The sequence below is a fragment of the Bos indicus x Bos taurus genome, chromosome 13 (assembly GCF_003369695.1).
Source record: "Bos indicus x Bos taurus breed Angus x Brahman F1 hybrid chromosome 13, Bos_hybrid_MaternalHap_v2.0, whole genome shotgun sequence".
Taxonomy (NCBI): domain Eukaryota; kingdom Metazoa; phylum Chordata; class Mammalia; order Artiodactyla; family Bovidae; genus Bos; species Bos indicus x Bos taurus.
In genome coordinates, this window is record NC_040088.1 from 49,426,127 (window position 1) to 49,445,536 (window position 19,410).

At 39.4% G+C, this 19,410-nt stretch overlaps 1 protein-coding gene across 6 annotated transcripts in view; it reads left to right on the plus strand.

The window, feature by feature from the left end:
- ZEB1 (zinc finger E-box binding homeobox 1) overlaps positions 1-19,410 on the plus strand; it is a 196,681-nt gene that overhangs the window by 59,471 nt on the left and 117,800 nt on the right. For 2 of the 6 annotated variants that reach the window (XM_027559786.1, XM_027559785.1), the window contains one exon: positions 3,386-3,525. The exons of the other annotated variants lie outside the window; for them this stretch is intronic. The gene's annotated coding sequence lies outside the window, so the exon portion shown is untranslated. Of the gene's footprint in view, positions 1-3,385; positions 3,526-19,410 lie in introns of those variants that run through there. 6 annotated transcript variants of the gene reach the window in all.

The window sequence follows — 19,410 nt, forward strand, 5'->3', positions numbered from 1 at the left end:
AATCTTGCAAGATAAGCAGTAATGCCAAACTCTTGGGGAGTGATTCAGGCGTGTATACTCGGAGTCACAGTAGTGTTTAAATATTTCACTTGGGAATTTAGGAAATAAATATTGTGCTAATTATAAATCATATATGTAGAGACTAATTATAGAACATCACTGTAAAAATACTGTCTTTAAATAATAAGTTTTTGAAGACTCTAGAACAACTTCCCAAGAGAACTTTTTGCTTTGATGAAAATATCCTATGATTTACACTAATATTATAGCCACTAGTCACACACATGGCTACTGAGCATGTGAAATGTGGCTGATGCACCTTAGGAACTGAATTTTTAATTTTATTTAACAGCATTTAAATTTAAATACTCATGTAGCCACAGTATTGGGCATTGCAGTTCTAGAAATGTGGAGAAATGTTAGGTGTAAGTGAAAATAAACTAGTAAGTTTACATACCACGATTACAAGTGTGTATATACTTGTATGTACGTATGTAAAGTGGTATCCACAGTTAAATTTGAAGGAAATGGGTGATTTTTAAAATGCTAATTAGAAAATCAAGTGAAAATAATGGCAGCACTCCACATTTGTGCTGTTCAGTATGGTAGCTACCAGCCCTATGTGGCAGTTTAAATACAAATTAATTAAGTAAAAATTAAAACTTCAGTACCTCAGTCACACTGGTACATTTTGGGTACTCAGTAACTCTTTGTGGCTAATGCTTACATTTGGACAGAGCAGATACAGAAATCAGCTATTGCAAAATGTTCTGTTGTAAGTGCTGTAGAGAGAACCGATGGGAGGAATATACAGGAACAAGTCCTTAATAACTTAACTGATGAGTCAATTTTGAAGGGCACAAGTGAGTTAGAACGGGAAATGCAAGTTGGTAGAAAGTATAAGGAATAGTATCAGAAGACGCTACTTTTGTAACCCAGATCAGCATCCCATAAAGTACAGGCAGTGGACTAGTGAAGAGTCTGCTGTCCCTGACTGCCTGCTTCCTCTCAACCTCAGTACTTGCCTAGAACCTTGTATAGCCATGTGATACTTCTGTGTCATCTGAGCACATCACCTGTCTTACCTCATTGAGGAAGCTGCCTGGAGAATCCCGCTGTGGTCTGAGCTGAGTAATAGCTATGAGCTATGGGAAACATTAGTCAGGATAAAAAAGAGAAAGCAGATTGCTTCTGACAGTCGTGTAAGAAGCTAAGTCACTTGTACTGTACCTTAATAATCTGTGCTTGCAAGTGCGGTTAAGCGCTGAACACTGAATTTCCAAATGTGGTAACTTAAACTTCATTGCCCCTGCTTTTGGAGATGCGGCAAGGGATCCCTCACCCTCTAATGGGAGCCAGGATTTTAAAGAAGCTCCCAGGCAGGGCCTCTGTCTGGGGAACTTATGTCCTCTTCTTGACCCTCCTGGGCCTGGGATTCAACCAAGTAGTGGAATCTTTTTCTTTCAGCAGAATTTCCAACTTTATGTTTTCCTTTACCCCCTTTAAGGTCATTAGTTCTTTGTAACTGTGTTCACTCCTCTCCCCAAAATTAGTTTCAAAGGTTTCGCAACATGTCCAGATAGGAAATATTGTTCTAAATTCAGTGAATTTCTAAAGTTTTGTTTTAAAATTTCTTCCTTTTTTCACATTTAATCCTGATGCCCTGATATAAGATATTAAATTGAATTCTTTGTGAAATAGGGAAAGCTCTTTACTACTATAATCAAGGCATGATCTGTCAGCTAAACATTGTTTTACTGGTAATCATCAGTCCTAGATTTACTGCCTGTTTTCTTATTGTGGTTTTGTCTGTATGTTTAACAGTTGCCTGTGCCCTGAGGTGAAAGGCCCTATGGGCACCGTCCAGTGTATTTGGAGGGCCAGTTGCAGAATTTGGGGTCAAATGAAACCACATATTTTGTAATAGTTTGTTCTTCTAGTAGCCTTGCATTTTTTCTTTTTTTTTTGAGTGGAGGGTAGTTGCTTTACAATATGGTATGGATTTCTGTCATACATCAACCTGAATCAGCCATGGGTATACAAGCCTTGCATTTTTATTAAAAAACATATACAACACATACGTATTTAGTTCTTTATCAATATGATTGTTGTATCTGTTATGATTTCAGCATTTTTTCTTTTTCTCCCTGATTTATCAACTTTGGGAAGAGTTGTAAGACTACTTGAAGGAAATCAATCTGTGTTCTTAGTCTGTAAATGACAGGAAAGCAAATAAATGAATAATATTCAGCATTTCCTATTTAAATTTTGGTTTTTTTTGAGATTAAATAAAACATAAATATTTACTTGAAATATGTATGAAAATCGTACTGATAGAATGGCATCTTCTGATTTTAAAATTATGCTAATGATTTACTTAAGCATAGTTATGCATGTATTGATAGATAACTGTATTATCACTTGGTTTATGTAGACCTCTTCAAAGATGAAAAATAATTAATACTAAAGTATTAAAAAGGCATGTTTCTTTCACTTATATTAATATTCTTACAACTGATACTGCATAATGTACTGTGAATGTACAGTGTGTGATTTCCAGCCCTTTTCAGGAATTTGGCTTGAAATAATATATTTATAACATTTCCTCATAAATATTTTAAGATACAACATTTTTAAAACATTATATTCCTAAGTTACTTAATATGTGTTTAGGAATGTTGGTGTTGTTAATATTGTTTTCAAATAATACAGTTTCAAACTCCTTAGAACACTTGTAGGCTTCTAATTGTTTCATTTGTGTAACTTTCAACCTTGAGAATATTGGCTAATTGGTTAGTATTCTTTCTACTTACCAATTTTATTTTTAGTACTTACTGTGTGCCTGGAGCTATTTTAGACTGTATAGGTAATCAGTATAAAAAAGTAAAAGCACCCCAAATCCTTTTCCTCCAGGAGCCCACATTTAGTAGATGCTCCACGTATGATTATGTGGCATTTAACTCAAAGGGCCACTTCTCTGTTAATTGTCGGGAAATGCATGTCATCAAAGAGAGACAGAGGCAGAACAAAATTTCTATTCTTTTTAACTCATTGCTTTTCAGTGAGTTTAGCTCTCCTAAGTATTTTAATGGCATTTACGACTGTGATTATTTGACAACCTAGAATTTTTCTGTATTTTTCTCATCTCCCAACTGGTAGTTCAGTGTAGAGGAAGAAGTTGAACTAGTCACTTAAGGTTTTAGGGTTTAAAGAGAAGTCATATTCTTTAGGGAAAATACTTTTTGTGAAAGAAGAGAATATGGCTTTTGGAAGACTCCTGATTTTATCTAATGTATTTCTTCAGAGCCTACCATTTGTATTCTAGATAAACTTGAATCACATGGGAAGATCTCAGTGTAATATTTGACTCTCCTCTTCTCTTCAGGAAAATCTTAAACTTCACCACCAGAAGATTAAAAAGAGGTCCCTCCTGCACCGGGAAGGCTCTGCAGGTCTTTTCAGTGTTCTTGGAGGTGTGGGCTGTGAGCCCTGGTCACTTTGTGTCATCCTCCTTGTTCTCTAAAGGTAAGCACCGAGCAGGGAGCACGCTCAGGGCCGAGGCCCCTGCAGGACTGGCTTTGGAATGCTCCGCGGAGGCCTGGAGACGCCCCTGCCTCTCTCACAGAAGAGAGGCAGCCGCTCGTGTGGGCAGGACGCCACACGCACTGTCAAGCAGGGATGGTTCTCCGTGTGGAGAGTGCACACGTCCTAGAGATGCGGGGCACTTTTTGTTTTGTTTTCCAAAAATTCCACTTCACAGTGAAACTTGTCTTCCACTTCAGTCTGCATTTAAATCAGCTTAATAACTACCATCGTTGATCCTTCAAAAACTCTTCTTGGATGTATTAAGATTTGCATTCAAGAATTTTGACACAGTGACAGCATTTAAGCAGTCTGCTTAAATTGATGTAACCAGCTTTGAAGATTTGCTTTTCATGGTCTTCTTGAAGCTTACCTTTACTTCAGAGAAAGTCCCTCAAACCATTTTTTTAAATCTCTGCTAAGCTTCAAAAAGTGTGAAAGCAAATGTCTTCTTACTCTTTAATAGGTATGTGGTCATAAAATTCATGTCAGATCGTAACAGGCCATTGGAGACCTAATGTCTACAGAACATTTCAGATTGTAATCACCAGGACATTGGTATTGGCAGTGAGTACTTGGTGCTCATGAAGATATTAAATATCTATATCTAATTTTGTTCATCTTTTTTTAAGCTCTTAAAATGATCTGGGAAACTTTAGTTCTAAAAGATTTGAACTTTTTATGAACTATCAAATTTAGGAGAAATCTGCTGATTTTTGTCTGGTTAGGCCTGTCTTTGGTTTATGATAATTCTGTTTTATTTTCAAAGCAATTGTTCTTCCTATATCTGTGTAATGAAAAGATATTAAGAAGGGAAAGTACACTTTGTGTTTGCTGTTAGAATGAGTACAAAAACGACTGAGGCCTTCTATGAAAAAACCTTGAGAATCAATTTTTGTGTGTGTATGTATTTGGGTTAGAACTAGTCTTGCTTATTACAACTGCAGGCACCTTTAAAAGATTTAAATCTACTTTGGAGATGATATAGGTTACATTAGTGAAAAACACAGGTTACTAAGAATTTGGAAATCTCTATATAATTTTCTTTTGATTTTTAATTTGGAAGAACATGTTAAATAATTTTTAACTTTTATAACAGCATGGAACAGAATTCAGTTCAGTTCAGTTGCTCAGTCATGTCCGACTCTTTGTGACCCCATGAATTGCAGCACGCCAGGCCTCCCTGTCCATCACCAACTCCCAGAGTTCACCCAGACTCATGTCCATCGAGTCAGTGATGCCATCCAGCCATCTCATCCTCTGCCGTCCCCTTCTCCTCCTGCCCCCAATCCCTCCCAGCATCAGAGTCTTTTCCAATGAGTCAACTCTTTGCATGAGGTGGCCAAAGTACTGGAGTTTCAGCTTCAGCATCAGTCCTTCCAATGAACACCCAGGACTAATCTCCTTTAGGATGGACTGGTTGGATCTCCTTGCAGTCCAAGGGACTCTCAAGAGTCTTCTCCAACACCACAGTTCAAAAGCATCAATTCTTTGGCGCTCAGCCTTCTTCACAGTCCAACTCTCACATCCATACATGACCACTGGAAAAACCATAGCCTTGACTAGACGGACCTTTGTTTCTTTGGGCCAGTTGAGAAAAAAATTTGAGTTGAAAGTCAAACCAAGTGAAAATGTAAGGTGGAGTATATAAAAATAAACAAGTATTACTTCTTACCTAAGCTTTAGCTTTTTTTAATTCTAAAAAAGCCTCCTCCCCCAGCCCCTGTCATTTTTGAAACAAGCTTTGTCTTACTATAGTATTGACAACGTAGTTTGTTTTTCTTTTTTTAAATTTTATTTTATTTAACTTTATAATATTGTATTGGTTTTGCCATATATCAAAATGAACCTACCACAGGTATGCATGTGTTCCCATCCTGAACCCTCCTCCCTCGTCCCTCCCCATACTTTTTAAAAAGAAAAATTTATTTTGTAGTTGTAGAACCAGTGCTCTAATTTCACATCCATTGTTGTTTATCTTTCAGTTGCTAAGTTGTGTCCAACTCTTTGTGACCCATGGACTGCAGCATGCCAGGCTCCACTTCTCTTCACTGTCTCCCAGAGTTTGCTCAAATTCATGTCCATTGAGTTGGTGATGCCATCCAACCATCTCATCCTCTGCCACCTGCTTCTCCTTTTGCCTTCAACTCTCCCCAGCATCAGTCTTTTCCAGTGAGTCCGCTCTTTGCATCAGGTGGCCAAAGTATAGGAACTTTAGCATCAGTCCTTCTAATGAATATTCAGGGTTCATTTCCTTTGGAATTGACTGATTTGATCTCCTTGCAGTCCAAAGAACTCTCAAAAGTCTTCACCAGGGCCACAATTCAAAAGCAGCAATTCTTTAGCGCTCAACCTTCTTTATGGTCCAACTCTCACATCTGTACATGACTACTGGAAAAAACCTAGCTTTGACTATATTGACCTTTGTTGGCAAAGTAATGTCTCTGCTTTTTAATACTCTCTCTAGGTTTGTCATAGCTTTCCTTCTAAGGAGCAAGTGTCTTTTAATTTCATGGCTGTAGTCACTGTCTGCAGTGATTTTGGAGCCCAAGAAAATAAAATCTGTCACTGTTTCTACTTTTTCCCATTCTGTTTGCCATGAAGTGATGGGACCAGATGCTATGATCTTAGTTTCTTGAATGTTGAATTTTAAGGCAGCTTTTTCATTCTCTTCCACCCTCATCAAGAGGCTCTTTAGTTCCTCTTCACTTTCTGCCATTAGTGTGGTATCATCTGCATATCTGAGGTTGTTGATATTTCTCCCAGCAATCTTGATTCCAGCTTGTGGTTCGTCCAGCCCTGCATTTAGCATGATAGACTCTGCATATTATTAAATAAGTAAAATATTGATAATTTTTTGATAATTATAAAATTTGATAATATTTAGGAGTGGACACCGATGTGGTAGTACTGAGAGATTCTTCCACTGGAACTAGGGTCCGGGAGATTTTATTTTTATGTGCACCTGCACAACTTAATCATACACAGTGTGCACATACTAGAGTTTATTTCTTTTGTACATAAGACCTTATCAAAGAACAGGTTTCTGAATTGTCTCTCAGTTATATTTGGATGCTGTGTTCTGTTTTTGTTTTTAACATATGGAAAGCAGTCTTTGCTAGAATTTTATTTCCTTGGTATGGTCATGTCCCCTGCCCACTCTCATATCTAGACAGAAGTGAGAGGCAGCCCTTTGTTTACTAATATTGATTTTTTAGAGAAAGAACAGCAAGGAAATTCTAGACTTTCCTCTTGAGGCATGTAGACCAGCTCTGTCCAGTAAAAATGTAATGCAAGTCACAAATACAAGCTACATGTGTAATTTTAAGAGTTTTTTGGTCGCCACGTAAAAAGTAAAAGAAGTGGGCAGAATTACTTTTGATTATATTTTATTTAATCTAATATATCTAAAATATTGTTATTTCAACATGCAGTTAGTACAAAAGTTTATGAGATGTTGTACCTTTTTCACACTAAGCATCAAACTCGGGTGTGAATTTTACATTTATGGAATGTTTCATATTGAACTGGCCTCAGTTCGAGTGCTTCATAGCTGCACATTGCTTGTGACCACCGTGTTGGTGCAGATCTGGACTGAGAGTGGAAGGCCCACTCTAGCACCATCCTGAGTAACCCTGTGAGGCCCCACTGGGTTACAGTGTGCAGAGTTAGCAGAAGACAAAAAACAATTCAGGATGCCCAGCTTAATTTGAATTTCAGATAAATAACAAATTAGTGTGATTGTGTCCCATGCTGTGTTTGGAATATACTAAGAAAAAGGTATTTTTCTGAAACGCGCGTTTAACTGTGAATCCTGGTTTCTATCTGGCAGTCCTACCCTGGTTGGAGTGGAAGACACCAGTCTGTAGGACCAGAGGATAGAGAATCTTGTCCTCTGTGGATAAGTTTTATAACCCTCCGAAAACCAGTATGCAAACCAGAAACTGTCTGTAGCCCATTTCTTCCTAATTCTCCTCCATTGGCAGGCGGATTCTTCTCCACAGATTCTTTACCACTGAGCCACCAGGGAAGCCCCTCTTCCTAATTCTCTAAGATGTTTAAGAGACAGACTGCTACTGCTGCTAAGTCGCTTCGGTTGTGTCTGACTCCGTGCGACCCCATAGACGGCAACCCACCAGGCTCGTCTGTCCCTGGGATTCTCCAGGCAAGAATACTGGAGTGGGTTGCCATTTCCTTCTCCAATGCATGAAAGTGTAAGTGAAGTCGCTCAGTCGTGTCCGACTCTTAGTGACCCCATGGACTGCAGCCTACCAGGCTCCCCCGTCCATAGGATTTTCTAGGCAAGAGTACTGGAGTGGGGTGCCATTGCCTTCACCTAAGAGACAGAAGAGGAATTTATATATGACAGGGACTCAGTCTTTGTATAATTGAACATTTAAAATCTAAATTATCACATTAAAATGTAAGGTTGATTAAATTTTATAAATTGAGTGATTAGTTACTTGAGTTCATAAAGGAGAGCTTGTTGAAGTCGAACAACGTATTATGAGTATCAGACCTTATGAAAAACCATCCACCCTTGGTGATAATCTCAGCAGTTTTTAGGGTCCTGGCTGTTTCAAGTTACCTTCTTACTGTTGGCTACACTGCAGCTGACTCTGCGCATGACTCTTGACTTGGCAGGCATTAATACAAAATACTAGGTTGCTCAATGCCAAGATACGATATTTAAGTACCTGTGATGCTCTGCTCTCTGGTTGACCATGGGACGTCACCCTGATCAACAGGCAGTCAGTTCCTATACCTGCATCACTTACTCCCCTTCAGGGCTTCTTTTACAGAGGAACAGCTTTCCATTCTTATACTTTAACATTTATTTTACATATTATTTATTTAGTTAGTTTTTAAATGTTCTGGCTGTGGCACGTGGCACACAGGATCTTAGTTCCCCAACCAGGGATTGAACCCATGCCTCCTGTTGTGGAAGTGCTGTCTTAACCTCTGGATCACTAGGGAATTCTTTTCTTTAACATTTTTTAATGTTGCAATTTTAATGCCGGTTTTGAAGCATGTAACAGCAAGTCTAGTAGTGTCTCCATCCCTCTTAAACTGTCGAGGAGGGACCATTCGTAATTCGTGTTTTCTAAGGACAGTAGTTACACCACCCCCACACTTCCTGTGGGGGAGCACCTGCCTCCCAGGGTGGATGACTAGGTGAGCCCTGCTCCATTCCAGGCAGGCAGGGAGAGCCGAGGCCAGCGCACTGTGGCAGCGTATGGCAGTGTAGCGGCTGGGTGTAAGCCATGGCGCATTCCAAATCCCCTCATGCTTAGGAGGATGAACCCAAGAGTGTGGATATGGTTATAATTACTGCATTTCCTTCAGAGAACAAGAATTACAGGTAAGTTTTTTTTTTTTTTGGAGGGGGCAGTGATCCCACAATTACTTTAAAGTAAGTTTAAGGATCTGAAAGTACTCCCTTTCCCTCAAAACAGTCACCTGCTGCTGCTGCTGCTAAGTCGCTTCAGTCGTGTCCGACTCTGTGCGACCCCATAGACGGCAGCCCACCAACCTAAAAGACCTCAAATGCAGCTTACGTTACGTAATAGTTTTCTTCCTCACTCCAAGGAGTTGAGCCTGGTAATGGGGAGGGTTGGAAGGAGACGACTTATTGTGATTTGAAAGCTGTGAATGTCATACATTACCATGTCTAGAAATATCCTGGCTTTACATAAGAATCTTATTTTGCCTAACTTCTAATGCCTTAAGTATGAATTATTTTGTCAAATTAGCACCTGTGTCTATATATAAATAAGGTGTTCAGGCTTTCCAAGCTAATATCTTTAGTAGCAATGAGTAAATTAATGAATTGTGTTTGGGTTTTCACATTTATTCTCAAGCCTGACTTTCTTTTGTTTAAAGACGTTAACCTTATTTCTGAAACCAACATTTAAAACTACAAAATACTTTAAATACCACCTAGCTCCATTTTTACCAAGTGGTACTTGGATGAGTTTCAGAGGGTGTGTGAATACCCTGGAATTATAATCAAATTTTCTATGTATGTGTTTTTTGCTGGGAAGAATGTCTGTACTTTTTCCATCATCTTCTTGAAGGGTTTTATAACAAAAAATTTGATAAACACTGATCTGGACTAAAGTTATCTCTTTATTGACAAACTGAGGTTCAGAAAATATGTTACTTGCCTTCATTCATTTAAAACTTAATATTCATAAAAACTAAAATTTAATTCTAAGAAACATTGTACTTATTTTTAGAAGGAAAAAGCTTTAATTTGAATTAGTTAGACTTGAGAAATACCAGCCTAAATGGGAACATTTACTTTGCTAATAGTTTCTCATGTTCCCCGCTTTGACTGCAGTCTCTACCAGCTGTCACATGAAAATGACTCCTCAATAAATTGTGAGACTGTGCAATAGATTCTTGAAGGTGGAGTAAAGAAAAAAATGAATTATCTAATATCATTCAAATCCTTCCTTCAAAAAGAGTTAAGACTCAACAAAATAAGAAAGAATGTTATTTTTTAAATTATTTTCAGAGTATTTTTAAAAAGAAGTTAATTGCCCTAATAAACATCACACTGAGCATTATTGGGACCTTTCCTGGTTCTGAACTCTGGTTAAATTCTGCGATTAGATGGTGTACACGTCAAGGTGTGGTTCAGTGATAGAGTATTTTAAGGTTATTCTCTTTATTGTAAGATGCTTTTAAATCAACTACAAAAAAATTCTAAAAGTGATAGTAGTACTTTAGAAATGTTATGTAAGCAAGTTCTATATTAAGGAAACTAATCTTTCTCAAAATAAAGGATGTGTCTTTATCCTTGCTTTTACTGCTTCTGGCCAGTAAAGTCTACCTAACTTTAGATTTAATGAATTTTAATGAATATTACAATACAAAGAAATTTGAGGGATGATACACAGAAAGCAATTACTTCCCAAAAGGAATAGAAAAAAGTAAGGCAACTCAGGATATTACCTGTATTTTTAATTTAAACCTCATTACACTTAAAAATTTCTAAAATTTGTAGCCTAAGGCTCATTATAGAAAATGGCATTGATTTCCCAAAAAGATGACAGCTTTGTTCTTTTGGGTATTAGCACTCAAGGTGGTTATCACTTGTGCTCTCTGTCCTTATAGCCAGTAACCTTTTAAGTGTTTTTTTTTCCAGGAAGAACAGTTTGTGAATCAACAGGCTATCTGTATTACTTGCCATGGGTAATTATAACAAATAAGGAGTTATAGTTTTACTTTTTATTCAGCAAATTATTTTGTGTTTAAAATAGAAAAACTTAAATTCTTCTTAGGAACATTTACAAATATAGTTTTTTTAAGTTGAGATAGACAGATATTAAATATTCTCTTTGCATGCAAAGAAGCTGAAAAAATTGACCTACTCACTCAGTCCACTCAGAGCCTTGGTAGAGCCTTGGTTTTCACAACTGGTTAAAAATAACCAACATTTGAATGTAGATGAGTAAAAAATTATGATCAATTTCAGGATTTTATTACCTTCAGTTCAGTTCAGTCACTCAGTTGTGTCCAACTCTTTGCGACCCCATGAATCGCAGCACGCCAGGCCTCCCTGTCCATCACCAACTCCAGGAATTCACTCAGACTCACATCCATCGAGTCAGTGATGCCATCCAGCCATCTCATCCTCTGTCGTCCCCTTCTCCTCCTGCCTCCAATCCCTCCCAGCATCAGAGTCTTTTCCAATGAGTCAACTCTTTGCATGAGGTGGCCAGAGTACTGGAGTTTCAGCCTTAGCATCATTCCTTCCAAAGAAATCCCAGGGCTGATCTCCTTCAGAATGGACTGGTTGGATCTCCTTGCAGTCCAAGGGACTCTCAAGAGTCTTCTCCAACACCACAGTTCAAAAGCATCAATTCTTTGGCGCTCAGCTTTCTTCACAGTCCAACTCTCACATCCATACATGACCACAGGAAAAACCATAGCCTTGACTAGACGAACCTTTGTTGGCAAAGTAACGTCTCTGCTTTTGAATATGCTATCTAGGTTGGTCACAGCTTTCCTTCCAAGGGGTAAGCTTCTTTTAATTTCATGGCTGCAGTCACCATCTGCAGTGATTTTGGAGCCTCCAAAATAAAGTCTGACACTGTTTCCACTGTTTCCCCATCTATTTCCCATGAAGTTATGGGACCGGATGCCATGATCTTTGTTTTCTGAATGTTGAGCTTTAAGCCAACTTTTTCACTCTCCGTTTTCACTTTCATCAAGAGGGTTTTTAGTTCCCTTTCACTTTCTGCCATAAGGGTGGTGTCATCTGCATATTAATATTTCTCCTGGCAATCTTGATTCCAGCTTGTGCTTCTTCCCCCACAGCGTTTCTCATGATGTACTCTGCATAGAAATTAAATAAGCAGGGTGACAATATACAGCCTTGATGTACTCCTTTTCCTGTTTGGAACCAGTCTGTTGTTCCATGTCCAGTTCTAACTGTTGCTTCCTGACCTGCATGTAGGTTTCTCAAGAGGCAGGTCAGGTGGTCTGGTATTCACATGTCTTTGAGAATTTTCCACAGTTTATTATGATCCACACAGTCAAAGGCTTTGGCATAGTCAATAAAGCAGAAATAGATGTTTTTCTGGAACTCTCTTGCTTTTTCAATGATCCAGTGGATGTTGGCAATTTGATCTCTGGTTCCTCTGCCTTTTCTAAAACCAGCTTGAACATCTCGAAGTTTGCGATTCATGTATTGCTGAAGTCTGGCTTGGAGAATTTTGAGCATTACTTTACTAGCATGTGAGATAAGTGCAATTGTGTGGTAGTTTGAGCATTCTTTAGCATTGCCTTTCTTTGGGATTGGAATGAAAACTGAACTTTTTCAGTTATTACCATAGATTATTATTTAAAATGGAATTTTGAAATAAATTTAATAGCTGTATTAAAAGTGACTTCTCTATGTTACCACATACATGGCTTCCTACTTTGCTGTGTATAAATAATTTAGCATGTAACTCTTACTTCCTTTAAGTTATGTATCAAAAACTTTTAGCAGTTTCACTGTTTATACTGCAGTTCATAGACTGAAACTTTGCCACAACTACCTGCCATGTTCTTGTATAGGAAATAAATTTATTCAGCCAGCTATCAAATATACAGAGAACTGAGATAACAGAGAGGTAAATAAAACACGTGCCCTGCCCTCAGAGAATTCACAGTCTCATACAGATGTGTGGTGAGGCCATGCAGAGGGGAGACAGGGATGGTAACCTCGTCTCAGATCAGGGAAGACTTCCTGGGGAAAGTGAAATTTTAACTGAATCTGAGCATTGCTAGGAGTTAGTCCAACAAAATGCAGAGGCGGAATAAGCATATATGAAAGCCGTAAAGGGAGAAAGAGTGACGATTTAAGACAAAGACTTACAGAGACCTTGTGGTGAAATGTATTTCAGGTCACTGTTAGAAATTTGGCTTTGGGGCTTCAGCTCAGGGTGGTGGGAGGTCATCGAGCAGCATGTTTTATTTTTTCTAAAACTTTTAACTAAAGCCTCATACACATCCAGAAGAGTGACCATATCATAAGTATATAGATTGATGAATTTCACAAATTGAATACATGTATGTGACCATCTCCTGAGTGAAGAAACAGAAGTCCCCTCTCACCTTTCCTTCCCGTCAGTGTTCCCTCTGGCCCACCTTCTTCATAGGTTTCAGAAATGGGAGCATCCTGTACAGGCTCATTTCAGGGAAAGAAGCCAGACACAGCATCATAATTACGAGAGTCATCATGTAGTTGAGTGTAGTTGCCAGTCATTCTCGCTTCTCTGTAAAGCTCCGTCACATGAATGTACCACAAGATTTGCGCTTTTCTGAGACTGCTGCGTCTGCTCTATGAAGGATAGAAAGATGGGAGGTTGTTAGCTTCACAGTCAGTTTAGGTTTGCACTAGTGTGGCGATGGTGAGGATGAAGAGAATTGGGTGTGTTAGAGATTTAAGAGTGAGAATTTATTGGGCGTCACATGTAGTTAGGTGAGCGATCGAAGAATACAGAGACACCAAGGGTATCTACGGTTTCTGACTTGGGCAGAAATGGTGTTCACTTTATTAAGCCCTAACACTGGAGAGGAATGGATCTTGATGTTTGTGTTTTAGTGATACAGGAGGATGATTAATTCACTGTCTGACCTGTGTGAGGTCCTGTGCCCAGGCCTGCTTTATACAGCTAAGTACCTGTCGGTTGAATGGATGCATGATTTTACATTCACTGATAATAGTGTGCTAAAAAAGAGCTCTTTTGCATAGAGAATGTTGTAAATCTTGTCTTTCTTCACCTGTAAATCTCATCAAATACTGTCTCTAAATGTTTGTAGGAGTGATTTTGTCGCATCTTCTAGAACTTCCCCCTAAAACAGTACTAATTTCATAGGCAAGCAGAGTTACACTTCCCTGTTAATATATACATGATATGAAAGGCATTGCAGTGCCTTCACACTTTGTGTATGTGTGTGTGAGGACTTTTTAAAATTGAAATCTGGTTGATTTACAATGTTGTGTTTCAGGTATATACAAAGTGATTCAGTTATACATACATATATATTCTTTTTGTTAATATTTTCTCCCATTATACATTATTACAAGATATTAAGTAGAGTTCCCTGTTTTATACAATAGGTCCCTGTTCATTATCTCTTTTATATATAGCAGTGTACATATGCTAACCCAAAACTCCTGATTTATCCCTCCCTACCATGTTTCCTCTTCAGTAGCCATAAGTTTGCTTTCTAAATCTGTGCATCTGTTTCTGTTTTATAAAAACTTAATTTATATAGTTTTTAAAATTTTAGATTCCACATATGAATGATAGCATATGATGTTTGTCTTTCTCTAACTGATCTCACTCAGTGTGACAGTTTCTAGGTTCATGTTGCTGCAGATGGCATTATTTCATTCCTTTTTATGGCTAAGTGGTCTTCCATTGTATATACGTACCATATCTTTAACCATTCCTCTGCTGATGGACGCTAAGGTTGCTTGCATGTCATGGCAATTGTAAATAGTGCTGCTGTGGTCACTGGGGTGCATGTATCTTATAAAATTAGTGTCTTCTCCAGATATAAATCTGGGTGGGATTGCTGGATTGTATGGTAGCTCTCTTTTTTAGTTTTTAAGGAACCTCTATTCTGTTCTCCATAAAGGCGTCCCCAATTTACATTTCCACAGTGTAGGAAAGTTCCCTTTTCTCCACACCTTCTCCACACCGTCTCTTCTTTTTTATAGACTTTCTGATGTTGACCATTCTAACTGATGTGAGGCGATACCTCGTTGTAGTTTTGAAATTTGAATTTCTCTAGTAATTAGTGATGTTGGGCATCTTTTCATGTGCCTGTTGGCCATTTGTATGTGTACTTTGGAGAATTGTGTTTACTTCTTATGCCCATTTCTGGGTTGGGTTGTTTTTGATATTGAGCTATATGTGCTGTCTGTCTGTCTTGGAGTTTAAATTGAGTTTCTGTCGTTGGAATTTTTTTTAATTAGCACAGTACACACACCTTAAAGTGAGTTTGTTTCTGTGAAATGATTGTTTACTTGGCAAATCTTAACATGTCAAATGTTCATTAGATTTTGGAAGGGCAGAGGAAAGAAAGATGAGAATGAGGTAAAACCTACAACCTGAGCACGAGTCGTGGCAGGTGCCACGGGCAGGACACTGGGTGTCAAAGCATGGATGATAAACCTGAGTGTAGAATGCCACGGGGTAGGCGGAGCTGTGAGCCCGAAGCTTCGCCTGCTGTGCAGTGCTGCCTGGCTGAGCGCACCCTCGGGAAGTTTCATAGGAAGAACAGTAATCAGTATAGCGCTGACAGTGAGATCACGAATAGACATGTCCATTTACCCCTGTACCCATATCAAGATTCAGTGTGGCACTTAGACCACGAAATTTAAACTAAATGCAGTTTATCATGTTGGTGAAAGAAAAAAAAAAACCTAAGCAATCATGATCACAATTTTCAGTTAATAGTTTTACCCAGCTTTGGGCTTTGTTGCATATGAGATGGTACTATTTTAAAAATTAACACTCCATTTCATTTCATGATTGTTTTTTAAATTTTTGCCTGTAATCGATGTTGACATAGTTAAATCAGACCTGTATTTTCAGAAGGCACTGAAAAGTTAACTGGTTTGTTTCAGTGCAGTTCAGTTCAGTTGCTCAGTCGTGTCCAACTCTTTGTGACCTCCATGAACTGCAGCATGCCAGGCCTCCCTGTCCATCACCAACTGCCGGAGTCTACCCGAACCCATGTCCATCGAGTTGATGATGCCTTCCAACCATCTCATGCTCTGTTGTCCCCTTCTCCTCCTGCCCTCAATCTTTCCCAGCTGCTGCTGCTAAGTCACTTCAGTCATGTCCGACTCTGTGTGACCCCATAGACGGCAGCCCACCAGGCTCCGTTGTCCCTGGGATTCTCCAGGCAAGACTACTGGAGTGGGTTGCCATTTCCTTCTCCAGTGCATGAAAGTGAAAAGTAAAAGTGAAGCCGCTCAGTTGTCCGACCCTCAGCGACCCCATGGACTGCAGCCCTCCAGGCTCCTCCATCCATAGGATTTTCCAGGCAAGAGTACCGGAGATCTTTCCCAGCATCAGGGTCTTTTCCAGTGTGTCAGCTCTTCGCATCAGGTGGCCAAAGTATTGGAGTTTCAGCTGCAACATCAGTCCTTCCAGTGAACACTCAGGCCTGATCTCCTTTGGGATGGACTGGTTGGATCTCCTTGCAGTCCAAGGGACTCTCAAGAGTCTTCTCCAACACCACAGTTAAAAGCATCAATTCTTCTGTGCTCAGCTTTCTTTATAGTCCAAGTCTCACATCCATACATGACTACTGGAAAAACCATAGCCTTGACTAGACGGACCTTTGTTGGCAAAGTAATGTCTCTGCTTTTTAATATGCTGTCTAGGTTGGTCATAACTTTCCTTCCAAGCATCTTTTAATTTCATTGCTGCAATCACCATCCGCAGTGATTTTGGAGTCCAGAAAAATAAAGTCAGCCACTGTTTCCACTGCTTCCCCATCTATCTGCCATGAAGTGGTGGGACCAGATGCCATGATCTTCGTTTTCTGAATGTTGAGCTTGAAGCCAACTTTTTCACTCTCCTCTTTCACTTTCATCAAGAGGCTTTTTAGTTTTTCTTCACTTTCTGCCATAAGGATGGTGTCATCTGCATATCTGAAGTTATTTGTATTTCTCCCAGCAGTCTTGATTCCAGCTTGTGTTTCTTCCAGCCCAGTGTTCCTCATGATGTACTCTGCATATCAGTTAAATAAGCAGGGTGACAGTATACAGCCTTGACGTACTCCTTTTCTCATTTGGAACCAGTCTGTTGTTCAGCATATACTTATGAAATAAATGTGTTTGTAACAGTGTTATAGCTGAAGGTGATGATGCCAAGAAGTATTTCTGCCTTTACTGCTAGCGTTCTAGTCGGGAAACTCAGAACATATAGAAACAGTGAGCTGATGCAAATTATTATGGGGTTAACTGATTGAATGGTGTTGAAGAAGCAGTGAATCCAGAGGAAAGAAATTATGGGGTTATCAAAGAAATGATAGGTGTGGTAGAGTCCAATTTGGTGCTTGATGGATAAGAGGATTTGAATTGCTCAGTAAGTCAGCAGATATAACAGCCCAGATGATTGATTTTTAGATTATCTGTAAGTATAATTTTACTTTACTTGTCATAATGTAGTAATTAATTGTTTAAATTTTACTTGTTATCATATGGTATCTATTTAGATTTTATCTGTGAAATTACCTGAAGGGACAAAATGATTATGCTTTTTAAGTTCAGAGGATCTTCCCCTGAGAGCTATGGATCAGCTTCAGTGAATCTGGACCTCTCTGAAATGAAAACAGAGGTTTAGATGTGTATCATTTCTGGTGGAAGACTTGTTGACTTTATCAGGACCCTGAAGGACCCGACAATCCAAAAAATCATTAATAAAACGGCTCTTGCTCTCCTGACATAACATATTTTTAATCGAACACCTGACTTCCATCTCTTGCATCGTTTAATTTTTCCTTCACTACTAGCTCTTTTCCATCAACATACAGGTAATGCTGTTTTGTTTTGTTTGGTTTTTTTTTTCCCCTCCCACCTTAAAAAATTTCCTGTTCTGATTTTCCCTTCAGTTACTGCCGAGGGTCTTTTCATTTGCAGCTAATCTCTCTGAAAGAGTTGACTGTGTTGGGATTTCAGTTTGTGTAGCCCCGGCCACCTCACCAGAATTGTCCTTCTTACTGACCCCGGTGATGGGCTTTTCAGCCCTCAGCTCATGTGACCGGCAGCAGCTCTGACTGCTGTCTTTATCTGGCTTCCAGATGCTACACTCAGCTAGTTTCCCTCACCTCTTTGGCTTCTGTTTCAATCTCCTTTGCTGGCTCCTTCTCTCCTCTCTAACCTCTGAACTGGAAATTCTCCAGTGTTTTGAATTTGGACCTCTTTTCTTTTCACACTTAAGCCCTTGATGACCTCGCCCAGCGCCATGGCTTTAGATGCCCACCTGTTTGCTGATGAGCAGAAGTGATTTTCTGTTCTCAGAATGTACTGCAGTAAACCAGACTCCCTGTCTCCCCCACGCCCACTTCCTCCTGAGTCTTCCGTTTCTCAGTAAATAGCAGCTTGGTTCTTTGCTCAGTCTTGGTGCATCCTTGATTCCTAGCTTCTTTCATCTATGTCTGATCCTTCCCCTCATCTCTGTCACTGTAGTCTCCTGTCTGTACTGTTAAAAATGTCCAGAATCAAATCACAAGTCGCCATTTCCACTGTGCATTTCTGATCCAGGTCCCCTTCCCGTTTTGCCTCTGTTACTGAAAAAGCCTATGATAGGTCTTCCTGTTTCTGCCAGTGATTTACATAGGTCTCTTCTTAACACAGCGTGTAACATAGTTAGGTAAAATCTAAGTCAGAATATGTCACTCCCTTGATTTAAATCCCCCTATTGACTTCTCATCTCAATCAGAATGAAATCTGAAACCTGATAAATCTCCTCCCAGGCTCCGCCTCTTGATCTCTGTTCTTCCTGGACCTTGGCTTCTGTTGTCCACTCTCACTCTGCTCTCCTCATACTGGTTCTTGGCTCTTCTTGGAACGTGCAGGCAGATTCTTGCTTTAGGGGATTTGCACTGGCTCTTCTCTCTGCCTGCAGATCTCTTTCCCTATTACCTGTGCCATTTTCTGATCAGTTGGGGGTTTGTACTCAACTGTTAACTCAGGCTTTCTTCAGTTGCTTGGTCTAACATTGCAAATTTCCCCCACTCCAGCCCCATTCTGCTTCCTCCATTTCTGCTTCTTCATGAGTACCATTCCCATCTACCATTGCATAGATTTTACTTTTCTGGGTTTTTTTTTTTTTTTTTTTTTCCCTGACCTCTTCCACACAGAATGTAAAGGCAAGGATTTTGTTCACTTTGCTCACAGCTTTATCCTTAGCACATAGAGGCCTAAGGCCTGGTTCATGTTACATGCTCAGTTAATATTTGCTGAACAAATGAATGCAATTTTGGAAGTTGTTGTTTAGTTACTAAGTTGTATCTGACTCTTTGTGACCCCATGAACTTCAGCATGCCAGGCTTCCCTGTCCTTCACTATCTCCTGAGTTTGCTTAAACTCATGTCCATTGAGTCAGTGATGCCATCTGACCATCTCATCCTCTGTCGCCCCCTTCTCCTCCTGCCCTCAGTCTATCCCAGCATCATGGTCTTTTCCAGTGAGTGGGCTCTTCACATTTGGTGATCAAAGTAGTGGAGCTGCAGCTTCAGCATTAGTCCTTTCAGTAAATATTCAGGTTGATTTCCTTTAGGATTGACTTGTTTGATCTCCTT